Source organism: Suncus etruscus, chromosome 8 (genome assembly GCF_024139225.1).
Source record: "Suncus etruscus isolate mSunEtr1 chromosome 8, mSunEtr1.pri.cur, whole genome shotgun sequence".
Taxonomy (NCBI): Eukaryota; Metazoa; Chordata; class Mammalia; order Eulipotyphla; family Soricidae; genus Suncus; species Suncus etruscus.
Window position 1 is genome coordinate 89,545,571 of NC_064855.1, and position 19,065 is coordinate 89,564,635.

General features: G+C 39.1%; 1 protein-coding gene across 1 annotated transcript in view; it reads left to right on the top strand.

The window, feature by feature from the left end:
- Positions 1 to 19,065, top strand: part of PIBF1 (progesterone immunomodulatory binding factor 1) — a 216,398-nt gene that overhangs the window by 64,597 nt on the left and 132,736 nt on the right. The window lies entirely within an intron of this gene.

The following is a 19,065-nucleotide window of genomic DNA, read 5'->3' on the forward strand; positions in this document are numbered from 1 at the left end:
CCACCCATACCACATGCTTACATATGTGTGAGAGCACCACAAGGTTCAATCCTTGGCAAACGTGTCAACTGAGAAAGAAAACCAAGATGTGTGATCACTACAGCCAGGAAGTGTAATCATGAGTGAGCACGGGTGGAACTCCCAGCAAGAACCATACCATAACTCATGTGCCTCTGCTACAAGTGGGATCTTTTTGTGAGCACATGACCCTACTTCACCATCAAGCACCACAACCTGGAGTGTAGCGCCCCCCCCCCCCCCCCCCGAGAGAGCATCAGGTCCAGAGGTGTCTGCAACCCCCAGTCATCTAAACACCATCAAAAGCTGCAATAAGGGAAAGAGGAAGAGATAGATAGATAAATAAATAAATATGGAAATAGGGGTTTAGGGAATTATTACATTAAACAAGAAAGGAACAAAGCATAGGCATGGCTAACTAAACCTGCCTTTATTTAAAGAATTGAAGTAATGGAATATTGTTGGGTCTGAAAATAAAAATGGAACTTTTAGATAAGATCTACTAAACTATATATAAAATTATTTTTAAAACAGGGAGAAAAGTTGTAAAAGAGAAGAGGATTTTTGGAAGGGCTGAAGCAATAGTGCAGGAGGTAAGGCATTTGCCTTGTCTTGTAACCCTAGTTTGACTCCCCAGCATCACATATGGCCTTTGAGTACCTCCAGGAGTCACTTCTGAGCATAGAGCCAGGAATAGTACCTGAGCTCTGCCATGTATGGCCCCAACTCTACTCGCCTCTAAAAAGATTTTTTTCTCCCAAGATTTATTCTATAAAGCTAACAAGATTTAAAATTAGAACTTGGTTGCTGCTTAGAAAATGTAAAGAAGTACACTTTCTGAAATTAAAGATATCTTGAGTTGATAATATTCAAATAGAAGCAAATCTAGAATAAGAAGGAAGGAAATTGTCGAAATCAAGAAAAAAAATTGCCTAGAAAAATGATGTGCAGAACTTGACAAAGGAGTTAAAAAGAAAAGGAGGAGAGTTAGAAAATACTTGACAGCTTGAGTGGGGAGGTTTTTAAAATACAAGTAAACTAAAATAAAAGACAAGTGATAAAAATAGCGAAAGATTCATTAGAGATAGAGAACAGATAACATTCATGTTAAAATTGTTGTGCCAGGAGATGAAAAGAGCACAGTAGAAAAGAAGAACACCTTTTCTGAACTAAGAAATCTCCAGCTTAAAAAAAGAAAAGAAAAGAAAAAGAAATTTCCAGCTTAGCAGAAGTCATCACTGCTGGGTAGTGGTAGAGAATGAAGCAACACTAATAAAAGCCACATGAGGTTTCTGAACACAAACATTAAAGAACCACCGTGTGGCATCTTGTCCGAATAAGTAAGTCATTCACTGAGGAACAAGTCAGGTTGAGCTCGTTTCTCTCCATAACTTTATGCTTTATTTATATATTCATCTAGCTATATTTATTAACCACCTGCTTTCTTGTGCAAGATCTTCTTCCACTCCAGGATTGAGGGTTTAACAAGATGAAAGAATCTTTGTCACGATGAAACTGACATTTCTATTACATTGCTCAAAAAAAAAAAAAGTTAAAAGAAATTTAATTAAAAAGATCATCTCAAATTATCTTCTTAGTACAATTACTTGAAGGATGCAGAAATGTTGTGGTTCAGGGAAGTAAAACTTTCTGAGAATGACATTTCTTAATATTCTATTGATGAGAAGAGCCGGTCAGATCAGAACTCAGGAAGCCCACTGCCCTTGCAACGTTCCTAAAATAAAACTGCTGAAACCAACCAAAGGCAAAATCAAAGTTTTCATGACTTGAGAAATCAAGGACTGGCAGAAAAGGAGAACTGGCAGTGAACATTTAATGTAAAATTAGATCTTAATAACTATTGTCATCCTGGTTTCAAAACACATTGTAATCATAATTGTTAAGAGGATATTATAACATAAAAATAATAATTTTACGTAAGTAGAGGCAAAAATAGCAGCAACTTGCAAGTAAATTTAGAGAATTGATGGTAAGAGGAAATTGTGTATATATAATATTGTGTAATTATAATTTTCTCAAAACTTCTTAACTATCAATACCTTTATCAAGAAATATATGTTTAAGATATCACTTAAAGTCAGGAATGAAACCATTCATTAAACTGTAAGCAGATGGTATTACCAGTGAATGCACAGACCTTTATCTTTTGTTAGAGATAGATAACAAAGCAGACAAGAAAGAAACAAAATATCTAAATTATGAATTATCATAATGTCAGAAAGCTGAAATATACCTTTGCTTAGTTTGGGAAACAAATTTCGCAAATTCAATGTAAATGGAGGAAGAGAAGCGCCACTTGGATAGAAATGGAAGCTATATTATTTTTATAACAGTCACTGACTCTGGGTGTTTTAAGACAAAAAGAATGAGATTTAAGGCTATTCTATAAAAAATTATTTTAAACATTAAGGGACCACAACAATAGTACAACCACTAGGGCATTTGCCTTGCTTGTGACCGACCAAGTTAGATCCTGGCCTTCCCATTTGGTCCCTTTGAGCCTGCCAGGAGTGATTCCTGACTGCAGATCCAGGAGTTAACCCTGCGTAGAGTCAGGGTGGCCCCAAAACAAACAAACAAAAAATAATTTACAACTTTAAAACAATAGGAGCTAGACAGATAGCCTTGCACATGGATGATCTGTTTAATTCTCGGCATCACATGTTGTTCCCTGAATACTACCAGGAGTACTACCAGGAGTGATTTCTAAGCCCTACAGAGCCCTGAGCTTAGCATAGTATGACCCAAAAAATAAAGGAAGATAAATAATTAAAATTAATTAAAATAGTAATTCAGGGGCAAGGTGCTTCTTTGCATGCAGCCAAACCTGGTTTGATATCAGACACTATATATTCCCAGGCACTGATCACTGTTGTGAGTGACCTCTAAATACAGCTGGGTATAAGCCCTGAGCACCTCCAGGAATGACTCCAAAACCCAAACCCAAACCCCCAAGATAGAAATCAGGGTCTTGGGCTGGAGCGATGGCGCAAGCAGTAAGGCGTTTGCCTTGCGTGCGCTAACCTAGGACAGATCACGGTTCGATCCCCTGGGTCCCATATCAACCCCAACCCAGGAGTGATTTCTGAGTTCATAGCCAAGAGTAACCCCTGAGCGTCACCGGGTGTGGCCCAAATACCGAAAATAAAAGAAATCAGGGTCTTGAGAATTCCTCTTCCTAGCAGTGTGTACAAAATTGAAATATATTTAGGGACCGGTGAGATAGCATGGAGGTAAGGCATTTGCCTTCCATGCAGAAGGACGATGGTTCAAATCCCAGCATCCCATATGGTCCCCTGTGCCTGCCAGGGGGGATTTCTGAGCATAGAGCCAGGAGTAACCCCTGAGCGTTGCTGGGTGTGACCCAAAAACCAAAAAACCAAAAAAAAAAAAAAAAAAAAGAAAAAGAAAAAGAAATATATCTAAGGACCTTTTAATGTGAAATTTCCCAAGAGAACAATGCTTATTATCTCCCTTTGGGTTACACATAGCTGTGCACAGGCTGCTCTGATTTCTTTGCCAGAGGTGATGATCACATCTGAAAAAATAGAGTTATGAGGCTGAGCTAGTTTCTAGAGAACGTTCTAGATAAAAGAAATGCCAAACAGGGCCAGCTGAGTATATGTGTAGCATGCAGGAAGACCTAGTTTGGTCCCCAGCACTGCCCAGCAGCAACCCTTGAACACATGTGTGGCCCAGACACAAAGGGAGGAGGGCACCAACCAGACATTGCAAACAGTTGTTGACTATAGTACCTGATCAATAAATAGTTGATGACATAAGGGAAGAAAGCTCAGAAAACTTAAATTGGGAACATATTTGTTCATATGAGCCTTCATGTAAAAAAAATGTTTAAAACCTGTATTAAGCTTATTTATTGATTGTTCAAATTAGAGTTAAGAATATGGCTCACTCATAAGCTTAGCACTTCTTGGTAATCATCTAGTTCTTCAGGAAATCATCTTATGTGCCCCCCCCTTTTTTTTGTTAGTGGTTGAGGATTGATAAGGAGAAATAGGTTCCCTGCTTTTTATTAGTCTAGCCATCAGAATCAAAACTGAGTAACTTTGGCTCTTCGGTGGAGAGAGTAGATTAAATCATTCCAAATATGTCAACTACTAGAAACAGAACCAGTAGGTGCCCTCCTCATAACTTATCAATAGCATCATGTTTGTAAATGAAGGGAAGCACATTATCATCTATATGCATATTTTTTGGATGTGTTCTTTGAAATTTAGCACCATAGTTGGTTATTATATTGGTGAATTGGACCATAAAGAAGGGAGAATTTTTACAGCTTTCTGTATTGGCCGCCTCTCTGATGCTTTGGAAGAAATTTTCATACATTTACATTTGGTAAATAAATCTATATCCAAAAAAAGATACATGTAAAAATTGAAAGGCCAGCTGACTAAATTCACTCATACAAACTTTGAGTTAATAGTAAGATCTTTTCCACAATTATTATAAAAAATGATGTTTACTGGAAGGAAAGTCCAGAGAATTACCCCAGATGAAGTGTGAGTATATTTCTCCCACTTATAAATGAGCCCTTATTTCCTACAGTGCATATTCTGGTCCACAATGACTCATTTTCATCATGTTTCAGTTTAACTCCTAATACATTTTTAAACTTGGCAAGCATATTTAGATGAACATGACTTCCAGTTTTAGAGACTGCTTCTAAATTATAGTTCAGCACTGCATTCATCGTGAAAAGTCCTTTCAGTAAAAAGGAAGCAGTTTTGATTGGAAGTGTATGTTTTAGAGGAGGGGAAAAAATGCAAGTCAATTACATTTTTAAAAACGTAGCTGCTATAAAAGATCTCAGTATTATCTTCAACAGTTGTAGTTATGATGCCATTTTTAATAATAGAATTTACTTAGAAGATATTTTATTCCAAATAATCAAAGAAATGCTTAATAATATAATAATAATCTCTTGGTAAACCTAAGCCTATTTAGTTTTATATATAGTAGCTTTCTTAATTCCCACATACTCAATAATAGTTTAATTTCTAAAAACTATTCAGGCATTGTTTACATTTAATACTTGGAGACTGGTACATTTCTTATATATTAGAGTAAGTTGAATATTCCTAGAAGCTAATGACTTTATACTGTGCCTCACTGTTTTTAGCACTTTGTTCTTAATTTCTTATATGAGGGATCAAACCCAGGGGATCACACATGCAAGGTGTGTGATGCAATGAGCTACATTTTTTTTTTTGACATGCTCCAAGTGTTTATTTAGACCATCTATTTACAACATATCAGAATTGGGGGTTCCCACACATCTGTGCTTTCTCCCTCCATCCCAGATGTATTTTTCCCTTTCACTAACAACCATTTACTTTTTCTGGCCAAGATGTGAAAGTCACAAACACAACTTTGCAGAGTGATTTTCATCAAGGAATTTGTAGGTATGATCTCCTAACCGTGTAGGCTTGCTTTTCACTTTATTGTGCTTAAGGAGTACTTTGGGAACTTGTCTGAATGAGCTACATTTTCAACTCAAGAGTTCTCAAGGGAGCCAGAGTGATAGTAAAGCATTTAAGGCATTTATTTGCCTTGCACATGACTGACCCAGGTTTGCTCCCCAGCACCCTATATCGTCTCTCCAGCACTACCATGAGCAACTCCTGAGCAAAAAGGTTCTCAAAAGTTAAGAGTTGAGGAAAGCTCATTCATTTAATGAAGAAAGAAAATCTAGAGATTAAAAAAAAAAATGAACACTATTTTAATTTTATCACTATGAGATAGTTAGGAAGCTGTTCATTGTTGAGTTTCAAGTCATACAATGTTCCAGCATTCATCCTGTCACCAGTGCATTTTTATTTCCTGTTACCAAATGTCCTCAGTTTATTTCCTTTGCCCTCTTCTCTCTCTCTCTCTTTCTCTCTCTCTCTCATTCTCTCTCTCTTTCCCCCTTCCTGTTTCTTTTTAAGCAGTACTGTTACTGAAAGAATCAAGCATTTAATTTTACCTCCTTTCAGCACCCAGTTTTTGTCCAAAGAGCTCATTTCCAGCCATCAGTGTCATAGTGGTCTCTTCTCCTAATTGCTCACACACACACACACACACACACACACACACACACACACACACACACACACACACACACACACACACACACTTTATGACATTCTTCTTACCATGGACCAGGCTTTCTGGCCTTTGTTTCTCTTGTCTTTACCAGACTATTTATTTTCCATAAATGAGTGTGATTATTCTGTCTATTCTGTCTATTCCTCTTCCTTTAACTTACTTCACTCAGCATAATACTCTCCATATCTCTCCACATATAAAAAAATTTCATGACTTCATTTTCCTAACACTTGCATAGTATTCCATTGTGTAGATGTGCCACGATTTCTTTATCAGCTCCTATGTTGTTAGGCACTGGGGTTGTTTCTAGATTCTGGCTACAGTGAATAGTGTTGCAATGAACAAACGAGTATAGATGGCTTTTTTTACATTGTGTTTTGGGCCCCTAGGCCATTACTAGATCATACAGAAGCTCATTTTGTTTTCCAAAAAGGCTGGACCAGTCAACATTCCCACCAGCAATGAATGAGGGTCTGTCCCTTTCTCCTGGCATCATTGTCAGCACTGGTTGTTCTTGTTCTTTTTGATGTATATCAGTTTCTGTGGTATGAAGTAATATTTCATTGTTATTTTGATTTGCATCTCCAAGATAATTAGTGATATGGAACATATTTTATGTGCCTTTTGGCCATTTGTATTTTTTCTTTGAGATATTTTTGTTCATCTCTTCCCATTTTTTTTATGATGTTGGATATTTATTTCTCATAAAGTTCTACCAGTGCTTTATTTACCTTTAGTATTAACCCCTTATCAGATGAATGTTGAGTAAATAATTTCATGGGTAGTTTTTGTATTCAAGTCACCATTTCCTTTAAGGCGCAGAAGCTTCTTAGTTAAATATTACCACATTTGCTTATCTTTGCTTCCACTTACTTGATTGTTGGTGTTTCATCCTTGAAGATGCCTTTAGTTTCAATGTCATAAAGAGTTATGCCTAAGTTTTTCTTTCTATACCTATGGAGAAGTGATCTTGTAAACATAAGACATCTTCAGTTGCACTGTTAGGAGCAAACTCAGAAGTGTATGTTCTCATATCAACTGTTCATACTGTCACACAACTATATCATACTATTAGCAAACACTCTATGTTGCACAATATTGTAGATAAATAATACCAGTTAGTATGTTTTGTCATACAATATTTGTGTTAAATCTGAAAATTTCAGAGTGATGCTGCATTAATTTACTGCAGGAGCCATGGATGTGACTCAGTATAGCAATACATATGTTGCATATTTTGGGCCCTGAGTTTTATTTTAGCACCACAAAACAACACATTACTTTGCTACAAATTTGATGACTTAAAACAACTGAAATGTATTCTCTTTTTTCTTTGAATTTCTATAAGCTCAGGTGTCTGCATGAACTATTTATTCTTGGACCTTGCTTGTTCTTTGAATCTTTTCATCTTCTGGGCTTCCTTCTAGACTTCCTTGACTTGTAGCAATGGATCTCTGGGCTCTCTCTACATGTCTTCATATTGCTTTCTCTCTCTAGGACTCTGATAAGAATGCACACAATTTCCTTTAGACACCACCCAGATAACCCAGGGCAAGCCCTTTCTATCTAGAGACTTAGCAACTACAAAGACCCTCTTTCCACAAGTTGTCAGAGAAGGATACACTGTTAAGACACCAAGTCCAAATTGCAGCAAAGCAGAGGTGAGCCTGGAATCCCACATGTGCCTTCCCAGAGGAAATTCATCAGAGTAACCAGAAACCATCTAGAAGCCTCTGAACAGTAAGATGTTTAGTGATTAGGCCTCAGGGATGAGAGAGGTCTGAAGCAGAAGCACAGATCTTGGCCAGGCAGGAAATCTACTCACAGCCTTATGATCGCCATCCCCACAAAATCTAACCAGGAAGCCAAACCAGGGCCAAGCAGGGTCTCAGGCCAGCAGGTTCAGCTGATGCACAGCTGTGGCCCCATACAGGAAGCGACCCACCAGCATTCCAGACTGAGATGTCAGGTGGCCAGCTGCCTGTTGCAGGTGAAGATAGAGGCCACTCTCTCCCAAGTGCTGTTGACTGAGCACAAGCATACGTGCAGAATCAGGAAGGAGTGTGCTCCAAAGCCTAAAAAAGGCAGTTCTGATATGAACAACTGCCCCGATTCAAGGACGGTGGCCATGATGCTGAGTCAGGCATCAGGAGCAGCAAGCACAGGGAGGCATTGTTGGTCTCATCCTAAACAGCCATTTATTTATTTGATAGGGAAAATTTGACAGTGTAATCAAACAATGCTTTTCCTATCAAGATGTCAAGAGGAAAAGTGCGATCCTTTGACCATGAGGAAGAATAATCTCAGAGATAGTAACGTAGGAATAGTTAGAGATAGCGTTTTCTCCGTGGGCTGGTTTAATTTTGCTGTGCTCAGTGATCATTCCAAACTCTGCACTCAGTTCACTCCTGGTGGGGATCAGAAGGATCATATGTGGTGTTGGGGATCAAACCAGGGTCAGCTGTTTACAAGGCAAGTGCCCTGCCCTCTGTATTATCACTTCAGCTTACTTTCTTCTTTACCACTTGCAACATGGTACCCTCAGACTATAATTCAAGATCAAGGTTTGTTATCATTTCCTATGGTTCTCTGGAGCTGGACTATGACTTTAAAGACAATTCTCAACTGGAAAGATAGCTTAACAAACAAACTGCCTTTTTTATTGCAAGCTGGAGCTCGAACTTAAGGCACAGCACTACAAGTTCTCCTGAACACCATCTGGAGCATCCCCAAACACAGAACCAGAAGTAACTCCTGTACACCGTTTAGTGTGGCCCCAAGACCAAGACAATTTTTGTTTCTGGTTTTTGGGCCATACCTGGCAGCACTCAGAAGTTACTCTTGGCTCTGTGTTCAGAAATCACTCCAGGCGGACTCGGGGAGACCACATGGAATGCTGGGAATTGAACCTGGGTCTGTCCCAGGTCAGCAGTATGCAAGGCAAATGCCCTACCATTGTGATATCACTCTGACCCCCCACCCCCAAACATTCTTTAAAAAGGTCCAGAAGATAGTGTATATATGCCCTGGTGGTAAATGGCCCAAGCTCAACCCCTAACACCATTTTGATCCTACAAATAAAAATGGGTATGGCCTGAAAACTAACAAAAATTTTTTTAAATATTTATAAAATAATACTCTTAGAGCCAGAGACATAACCCAGGAGGTAAGGAACTAGCCTTGTATACAGCTGTGACAGCCATGATCCTAGTTCAAATCCCCAGCACCACATGTGGTCCTCTAAGCACCAGCAGGGGTCACTCTTGAGCACAAAACAAGGAATAGCCCCTGATGCCACTGCCCATTATGGTTTCAACCTCCCCCCAACACACACACACACACACACACACACACACACACACACACACACAGCACAAAACAAGGAATAGCCCCTGATGCCACTGCCCATTATGGTTTCAACCTCCCCCCCAACACACACACACACACACACACACACACACACACACACACACACACACACACACACAACGAGGAATAGCCCCTGATGCCACTGCCCATTATGGTTTCAACCTACCCCCAACACACACACACACACACACACACACACACACACACACACACACACACACACTCTCTCACACACTCTGGGGGAAAAAAACTGACATTTCTTTCTCCAAAAATTTTAGTGGGAAAAAAAAGGGGCAAAGTGATAGCATAGAAGGTAGGGTGTTTGTCTACACGGCCGACCTGGGTTGATACTTGGCATCCCATATGGTCCCCCAAGCCTACCAGGTGTGATTTTTTGAGCACAGGGCCATGAGTAGCCCCTGAGCACCACTAGGTATGCTCCTCCCAAAAAAAATTTTAGTGAAATATCTTCTATTCATTCCCATTATTTAAGAGTTGATAAGGAACCCAGCCAACTTTGTTCATTGCAAACAGTTAACTTTTCTAGACTTCCCTCTTAGACACTCATAATACCTTCTAATTACCAGAGCTTCCTTTAATCCCTGACCCAAAACACAGGTTTCCCTCTTCCCAGGATGCCTGTGTGTGTTTTTATTTTTCTGCAGAGACCCCTTGCCTGTTTTCTCCTGCTTTTAGCACTGATCTTGTTTTTCTGTCTGCCTCTTAGGGCTGTCTGCCTTCTTCTACCTGCCCCTGGTTTGTCTCTGTGCATGTTTCCAGTCCAGATATTCCACATGTTAGATATTTTTCTGTCGGTTATAGTCTGTCCAGAAATCGGAGGGAGGCCTGAGTGCAAGTTTCAGCTTTGCTGCTTGGATTACTAACGGACTTTTCTGAGTCTTGTTTCTTTATTTCTAGAAAGAGAATGAAGAGTCCCTAAATTCTAGGTTAGCGTTTTGGAGATGGCTAAGTGTATAATAGAGGTGTACATGGAGAGCAACTGTAAACCCAAGGCATTAACTCTGAGCTTCTTTCCTGTGTACTGTCTCTCCACATGCTGACAGAAGGCCCGCAGTAGGTGCCAATTGAAGTTTCCACTCTCCTCATAAATGCCTTTCGCTTCATCTCTGGCTTTTGATCCAGGCCTCTCATAGTTCACTGCTTTGGGTCTTGGTAACAATAGCAATTGAGAGAAAAGGAAAAGGCAAGGCCAGAACATAAATGCAGTTATAGGAGCTTCCCACTGGCCCAGCAACACTTTTCTCCTCAAAGAGTGGAGGAAAAATAGAAGAATGAGGCCCAATAAACTAGTACTTAAGAAGAAAAAAATATTTCAAAACAACAATGCAGGATGTTAGTGCTTTTCCATTAAATTAAAACTTATAGTTTCCTTGATTATGGTAGATAACTTTTATTGAGTCTTACATATATATAACCATTAACATAATTAAAAAGTTAGATGTATTCACAATTTATGGAGTTCTATGAGCATTTCCATTTGATAAACAGCTATAGAAAAGTAAAAATGGGGGCCAGAGAGATAGCACAGCGGCATTTGCCTTGCAAGCAGCCGATCCAGGACCTAAGGTGGTTGGTTCGAATCCCGGTGTTCTATATGGTCCCCTGTGCCTGCCAGGAGCTATTTCTGAGCAGACAGCCAGGAGTAACCCCTGAGCACCGCCGGGTGTGACCCAAAAGCCAAAAACCAAAAAAAAAAAGAAAAGTAAAAATGATTGTAACATCACATACATTAACTAACTAGCATAATATTATATTTAGTAGCTGCGTGTTTGAAAACTCCAAGATAGGGGCCAGAGAGATAGTATGGAGGTAGGGTGTTTGCCTTGCATGCTGAAGGACAGTGGTTCAAATCCCGCCATCTCATATGGTCTCCCGAGCCTGCCAGGAGCAATTTCTGAGTGTAGAACCAGGAGTAGACCCTGAGCGCTGCTGGGTATGTCCCAAAAACCTAAAAAAAAAAAAAAAAAAAAAAAGAAGAAGAAAGAAAGAAAGAAAAGAAAATTTAACAGAAAAAAAATGAATAGTTAATCTACTAAATATAATGAGAGAATTTAGAAAAAAAGAAGTAGACCTAGCAAAGTGATTCGGTTATTTTTATGTTTTTTCTTCCTCATTTTTGTCTTACATCCCTTAATGATTGACTTTATTGCATCCTGAAGGGGTTAGATTGTGAGTTGCACTTATAGTCCTGAAATTGTTCATTTTGCAACAATAAACTCATTACAGAATTTAGTATATTACATGATCATATCATACTCCCTTTCCCCTCTTTTGCACTTATGTTTTTAAATGTTTTTAGAATGGAGTCATGTCTCTTTTTCTGCCACCTTAGTCATTAGCCACACTACATTTTTAGAAACTTTAATCTTTCTTGTAATTCACTCATACCGATCCTATAATCATTTTGGTTTCTTTTTTCTTCACTCCCTGTAATTTGTTTTCATCTTACACTGACACCTTAACCTAGAAAGAATTTTCATTTTAATATGCTGATTGTGTCATATTCCCCAAAAGACTGCCCCTCTCATCAGATTTGTTTGTAATACTTTAGTTTGGCTTGAATCTGCTTAATAATTTTAGGGGTCAGGGAGATAGTTGAAAGGGCTGGAGTTTATGGTTTGTTATAGTAGTCCCAAATTTTATTTACAGTACCCCTTGATTCCCTGCACACTACCTGAATACTCTCTTGAGCACTAAGCCAGGAATAACTATTGAGAATCACTTGATAAGACCCCAAAACAGGGCCCGGAGAGATAGCACAGCAGCGTTTGCCTTGCAAGCGGCCGACCCAGGACCAAAGGTGGCTGGTTCGAATTCCGGTGTCCCACATGGTCCCCTGTGCCTGCCAGGAGCTATTTCTGAGCAGACAGCCAGGAGTCACCCCTGAGCACCGCCGGGTGTGGCCCAAAAACCAAAAAAAAAAAAGGAACCTTTGGGGCCCGGAGAGATAGCACAGCGGCGTTTGCCTTGCAAGCAGCCAATCCAGGACCAAAGGTGGTTGGTTCGAATCCCGGTGTCCCATATGGTCCCCCGTGCCTGCCAGGAGCTATTTCTGAGCAGACAGCCAGGAGTAACCCCTGAGCACCGCTGGGTGTGGCCCAAAAATCAAAAAAAAAAAAAAAAGACCCCAAAACACTCCCCAAAATTATTAACATCTAAAAATAATGACTCCATTTGCTCATTAAAAATGAAGAGCTTAGGGGCCGGAGAAATAGCATGGAGGTAAGGCGTTTGCCTTTCATGCAGGAGGTCATCGGTTCAAGTCCCGGTGTCCCATATGGTCCCCTGTGCCTGCGAGGAGCAATTTCTGAGCCTGGGGCCAGGAATAACCCCTGAGCACTGCAGGTGTGACCCAAAAACCAAAAAAAAAAAAAAAATGAAGAGCTTACAAATATTACATTGTATGTCAATACTAAGAAACCAAAGTTGCATTAAACATGTTAGTAAGTATGTATTTAATTTTATAGACATTAGTATGTATACTTCATCTACATTAGTTTATTTAATAACCTAAACCTTTGAAAGGTTAGCCATTCCAAACAACCCTGGTTCAATATTTTACCCTGCAGTTGGTTTCCTAAACACCTTCAGATGTATTCATCAGATACTCAAAAACATAACCTCAGTCTCCACATCCCCAATCAAATTTAAGAGTCAGCCTCACACTTATAAAAAAGAACAAAGTCTTGCTGATGACTCAGCTCTGCCACCAAGCTATCTTGATTTAAAGACCCATGACTTCAATGTAAAGTTTCAGAGTTTCCTAGAATCCTCCTCAAATTCATTTTCTTATTTCCTTTGAGGCAGGGAAGGAATCACACCCAGCAATACTCAGGGATTACTTCTTTTTTTTTTCTCAGGAACTACTCCTGTCAGTGCTCAGGAAACCATATGGGATCTAACCAGGGATCAAACCCAGCTATGTGCTGGGCAAGCACCCTACACACTGTCCCTGGAATTCTTTAGTTCATTTGCAAGATAGTGATTTGTAGAAATTAAGATTTATAAAGTGTGCCTAATTATAGGAAATTGAATTAAATAAATGACTTTTACCCTTTTTTTTTTTTTTAGCTACGAACAGTGCTTTGCTTTATGTGTTAGCTGTAGTGAACAAATTTCCCTTCTTTGACCTAATAGTATGGAAAAACAGAATAAACTATGATTAACCTACCCTAACTTGAATGCTTGACCCTATTGTTCATAAAAGCATCCCCCTAAACTTTCTCATACAGTTCTTTAAAATGTTATTTTAAAGGTGATTTTAGGTTCAAAGAAAAATAAAGAAAACTCTAAGAGCTCTTAGGACACTTTTAGATTTCAGTTTTATATATTTGATTTTTTTTTTTTTCCTTTCTCTGTAGCTCAGTTCTGAGATACATAGTGAAAACAACATGGAAAAGCTTTCAGTCTTGTGAAGCAGGGATAAAATTAGTGCTCTGGTTTAAAGGATGATTCAAACTGAATTTTAAGTGTTACTTTTCATGTTGCCACAGATGGAAAAGTGCTACCCATTCAAATACTGTTATAAAATATTATGCTCTAATTTTATCTCCTGTGTGCTTTGATTTATTTTAGGGTAGCGTTCCTTTCATCATGCTTGTTTCACTTAAGTAATCTTCACATAGCTGCCATACCTATTTTTGTCTTTATAAGATGGACAAATATTGTGCATAATTTTTAATTTTATTAATGACATAGAGTATATGGTTTATTTGATCATGTTATGATGAATGTGTTGAATTACCCAAAATGCGTGCTTGAAATTCTTATAAATCCATTGTACAGTTGTTAAACATACTGAGCATTTTTAACTCAGCAAAAAAAGATCACATTCATTTAAGAATTAGCCTGTAAGCCAAAAATGACAGATGTAGTATTACAGCTGAGTAGGAAACTGGTTGAAGAAATCATCTAAACGGTGGAAACATTTGGACGAATACCTAAATGCCTTTAAATTCTTTTCTCTTGTTCTGTAGTTATCATTATTGAAAGATTGATGGTTTCTGAAGTTTCTTACTTTTTTTTTCCCATTTACAAAATTTTATAACTGTAAGGAAAAGATGGGTCAATTTTATCTGAATTTATCATTAAAGTTCTCTATAATTACATATAAATATTTTTAGGCATCAATAATTGCTTTTTTGGTTTATGTTGAAAATAGCTTTGGTTAAATATCTAAGTATAGTTTTGAAATTTTCAAAAATTGTTATAACCAATGAAGCAGTTGGTAGTACAATAGGTAACACAATCACATCAAAATAACAACTCAAGATTGTATTTTTCAGGGCCGGGGCAGTGGCAAAAGCAGTAAGCCTTGCCCATGCTAGCCTAGGACGGACCACAATTCGATCCCCTGGTGTCCCATATGGTCCCCCAAGCTAGGAACTATTTCTGAGCACATAGCTAGGAGTAACCCCTGAGCGTCACCAGGTGTGGTCCAAAAACCAAAAACCAAAACAAACAAAAAAAAGATTGCATCTTCTTTCCTTCCTTTCTTTCTTCCTTCCTTTCTTCCTTCCTTCCTTCCTTCCTCCCTTCCTTCCTCCTCTCCTCCCTTTCCTTCCTTCTTTCCTTCTTCCCTTCCTTCCTCCCTCCTTCTCTCTTTCCTCCCTTCCTTCTTTCCTTCCATCCTTCCTTCCTATCCTTCCTTTCTTCTTTTTTCTTTCTTTTTCTTTCTTTTTTCTTTCTTCTTTCTTTTTCTTTCTTCTTTCTCCTTTTTCTTAATCTTTCTTATCCATTCCTTCATTTCTTTCATTATTCTGTCTCCTTCCTTCCTTCCTTCCTTCCTTCCTTCCTTCCTTACTTACTTCCTTTGGTCTTCCTACCTTCCTTCTTTACTTTCTATCTTCTTTCCTTTCTCCCTTATGCTTTGGTTTATGGTTTTACCCGCAGTGCACAGAAACTACTCCATCTCTGCTCTATCACTGTCAGAGGCACTCCAGAGATATGAGTTGTAAGCATAGTAAATATACTAAAGTAGTAGCTTGTGTATTGCTTGTTCATTTTTGGAAACCAGTGATTGCAATGTCAATGAGGCATTAAATAATTCGCAGAATTTTCCTGCCACTGATTGTACTATCTGGGTTATGGGAACTGTATCAATAACAGGTCAAGATAAGTATATACACAAACATATATATTTATATTAATATTCAAATACATATATACACAAACAAGCAAATTAAATAGACTAAATTGGAATGTAATCTGAATAGAGGATTTTGATTGGTATAAAAATAATTAAAAACTATAGTCATCATATTTGGATATTAAAGATATTAATAAAGAAATAGTTATTTTTGGGGTCAGAGAGATAGCATGGAGGTAAGGTGTTTGTCTTGCATGCAGAAGGTCGGTGGTTTGAATCCCGGCATCCCATATGGTCCCCTGAGCCTGCCAGGAGTGATTTCTGAGCGTAGAACCAGGAGTAGCCCCCTGAGCGCTGCCGGGTGTGACCCCAAAAACAAACAAACAAAAAGTTATTTTTAAAGAAATCCGGGCCCGAAGAGATAGCACAGTGGCGTTTGCCTTGCAAGCAGCCAATCCAGGACCAAAGGTGGTTGGTTCAAATCCCTGTGTCCCATATGGTCCCTCGTGCCTGCCAGGAGCTATTTCTGAGCAGACAGCCAGGAGTAACCCCTGAGCAACGCTGGGTGTGGCCCAGAAACCAAAAAAAAAAAAAAAAAAAAAAAATCCAGGTTTTCATAGATCTTTCCAAATTTAGCAGAAGTTGTGATATTTATTCATTTTTGGTTGTTTTGGTTTTGGGGCCACATGGCTGTGCTCAGGAATCACTCCTGGATATGCATACAGCCCTATGAGCAAGGCAAACTCTCTACTTGCTGCACTATCACTCCAATCCCAAATTGTGATATTTATCTATCTATCTATCTATCTATCTGTATGTAAGTGTGTGACAGATTTATGAATAGTAGAAAAGCATAGATAATAAATAGAAAAATAAATGTTAGATCAGGGATAATGACATTAGCCATCAAATATAAATATTTGTAACTAATGAATGTAACTAATGAATCAAATATATGTTCCTAAAAAGTACATTAGAATTGGGGCCGGAGCACAACGGTGGGGTGTTGCCTTGCATGGAGCTGATTCAAGATGGAAGGTGTTTCGAATTCTTGCATCCCATATGGTCCCCCGTGCTTGCCAGGAGCGATTTCTAAGCACAGGGCCAGGAGTAACTCGCTGAGTGTGACACAAAACAAAACAAAACAAAAATACATCAGAATCAAAGGCAGTGAATAGGGACTTTGCCTTATCAGACTGGCCTATGTCTGATCCCCAGCACCTCCTAGGGTCCCCACCTCAAACCTACAAGAACCAGGAATAAGGTCTGAGCACTGCTCAGTATTGCCCAAAAAAAAGGGGAGAAAGGGACTCTTTTTGGCATAGCTTTTTACTGTAATGGTCCTCTTTCTTCAAAGATAATATTTCTTTTCTTTTTTGTGGGGGGGGGGGTGGGTTGGGCCACACCCGGTGGTGCTCAGGGTTTACTCCTGGCTGTCTGCTCAGAAATAGCTCCTGGCTGGCACGGGGGACCCTATGGGATACCGGGATTCGAAGCAACCACCTTTGGTCCTGGATTGGCTGCTTGCAAGGCAAACGCCGCTGTGCTATCTCTCCGGGACCCAAAGATAATATTTCATTTTTATAAATTCATACTGTACTCAGAGTACACTATACTTTGTGTTGGTAGAATAAGGTGCAGCTATTAGGTATAAGATTGGGAGCAGGATTAGGAGAAAACTCAGAGGTCAGAGTCCCCAGAATCAACAGCTCACTATGAACCACTAGGCTTGATTCTGGAGCCCTCCCCCCATGAGTACTTGAGACCCCCCCTCAAAAGAAAAAAGATGAAGCAAGATATTAGGAAAGGCAACATGTCTGAAAATGAAACATTAAACTAAATGAAAAAAAATCCAAGATAATACTTATGAAAGGTATTTTATGGAGGCTGTACAGATAATACAGAGGGGGAAGGCCTGTTTTTTATTGAGTATTGTGTACCAATAATCATTGACTGGAACTTTTCCAAATCTGATCTTGAGATGCTTATAACAAAGGCTAAGTGCCAAGAATGAAGTAGTCTATAGTTAATATCTAATGCCAGCCCATCAAATATATGACAAACTTTTTTTTTTCAATATCTTTATTTAAGCACCTTGGTTAAAAACATATTTGTAGTTGGGTTTCAGTGCAACCTTCCCACCACCAATGCCCCTCATTTCCCCCTCTCCCTGTTGAAACGGGCATTTTATTTCTGCCACTCACTACCATTGCGTGATAGTTGCTAATGTAATTATTTCTCTAACTGCGCTCACCACTCTGTGGTAAGCTTCACATCAAGGGCTGGCACTTACAGTTTCATCTCTATTGTCTCTGGTTATTATTACCATACTGATATGGCATTTTTATCATTGCCATTTGTTTTTGTTTGGGGGGCATTCATTATTGACCCCAAAATATGTTTAAACACCAAGGAGAGAAAGGGAAAATATTGACAATATGTGTGCACAAGGACCACAGAGGCCATCCTTTTCCTCCCTACCCATCAGACTTGCACCACAGCCATAACTTGCACACCTCAGCTATTTAGCATGAGCCTTCCAGTGAACACTTGTGCAAGCATTTCAGCTTAAGGAATGCAGACTTCAGTGTGCAAACACCAAACTTGATGTGTGACCCCTGGCGAGTGCCACAGGCACTGGGTCATTGAAACAAAGCCACCACCTCCAACAGTGCTTTGAAGGGGAAGATAGGAGAGGATCAAAGGTTATTTGACTTCTCTGATCCTCAGTTTCCTCATCTGCAAAGTAAAAGCTGTTTAATGAGATGTTGAAAGGACTAATTGAGCTTCCTTAAGAAAGCTCTGGCTTCTGTTTTCCTGCTCTCCAAATACTTTTGTCTCTCACTGCACATTTACCTCCTACTTTATGCATGTAAAGCTATACCTATATCTCACAGGTAAGATCTGCTTCCCATATGTTCCAGAATAAGCACTTACCATACTCTATTGGATTTTTTTGTTTATTTGCTCAAAAAAAGGCTGTTGTTTTTGTTGAAGGGTTTTGATTTCTGGGGCTCCAGGCTCCACACCCTAGTGTGGAGATAGATACTACTACAATTTCAATACTCTGTAATTGATAATAATAACTGAAGCTTCTTACCTTTTTTTGGGGGGGGGGCACACACCCATCAGTGCTCAGAGTTACTCCTAGCTCTGTACTCAGAAATCTCTTCTGACAAGCTGGGGGAATCATACATCATACCAGGGATTGAACCTGGGTCCATCCCAGGTCAGCAGCGTGCAAGGCAAAAAGCCCTACCACTATGCTATCACTCCAGCCTCATTTCTTAGCATTTTAATTACTAATGTCTTACAAAAATCTAATAATCACAGGAAATAATTACCTGGGGATAGAAGGAAAAGAAAAGCAGGCAATAGAGGAAGTTAATTGATACATTTTATTTTGGCTAGTTTTTTTGGTCAACGCCCAGCTGTGCTCA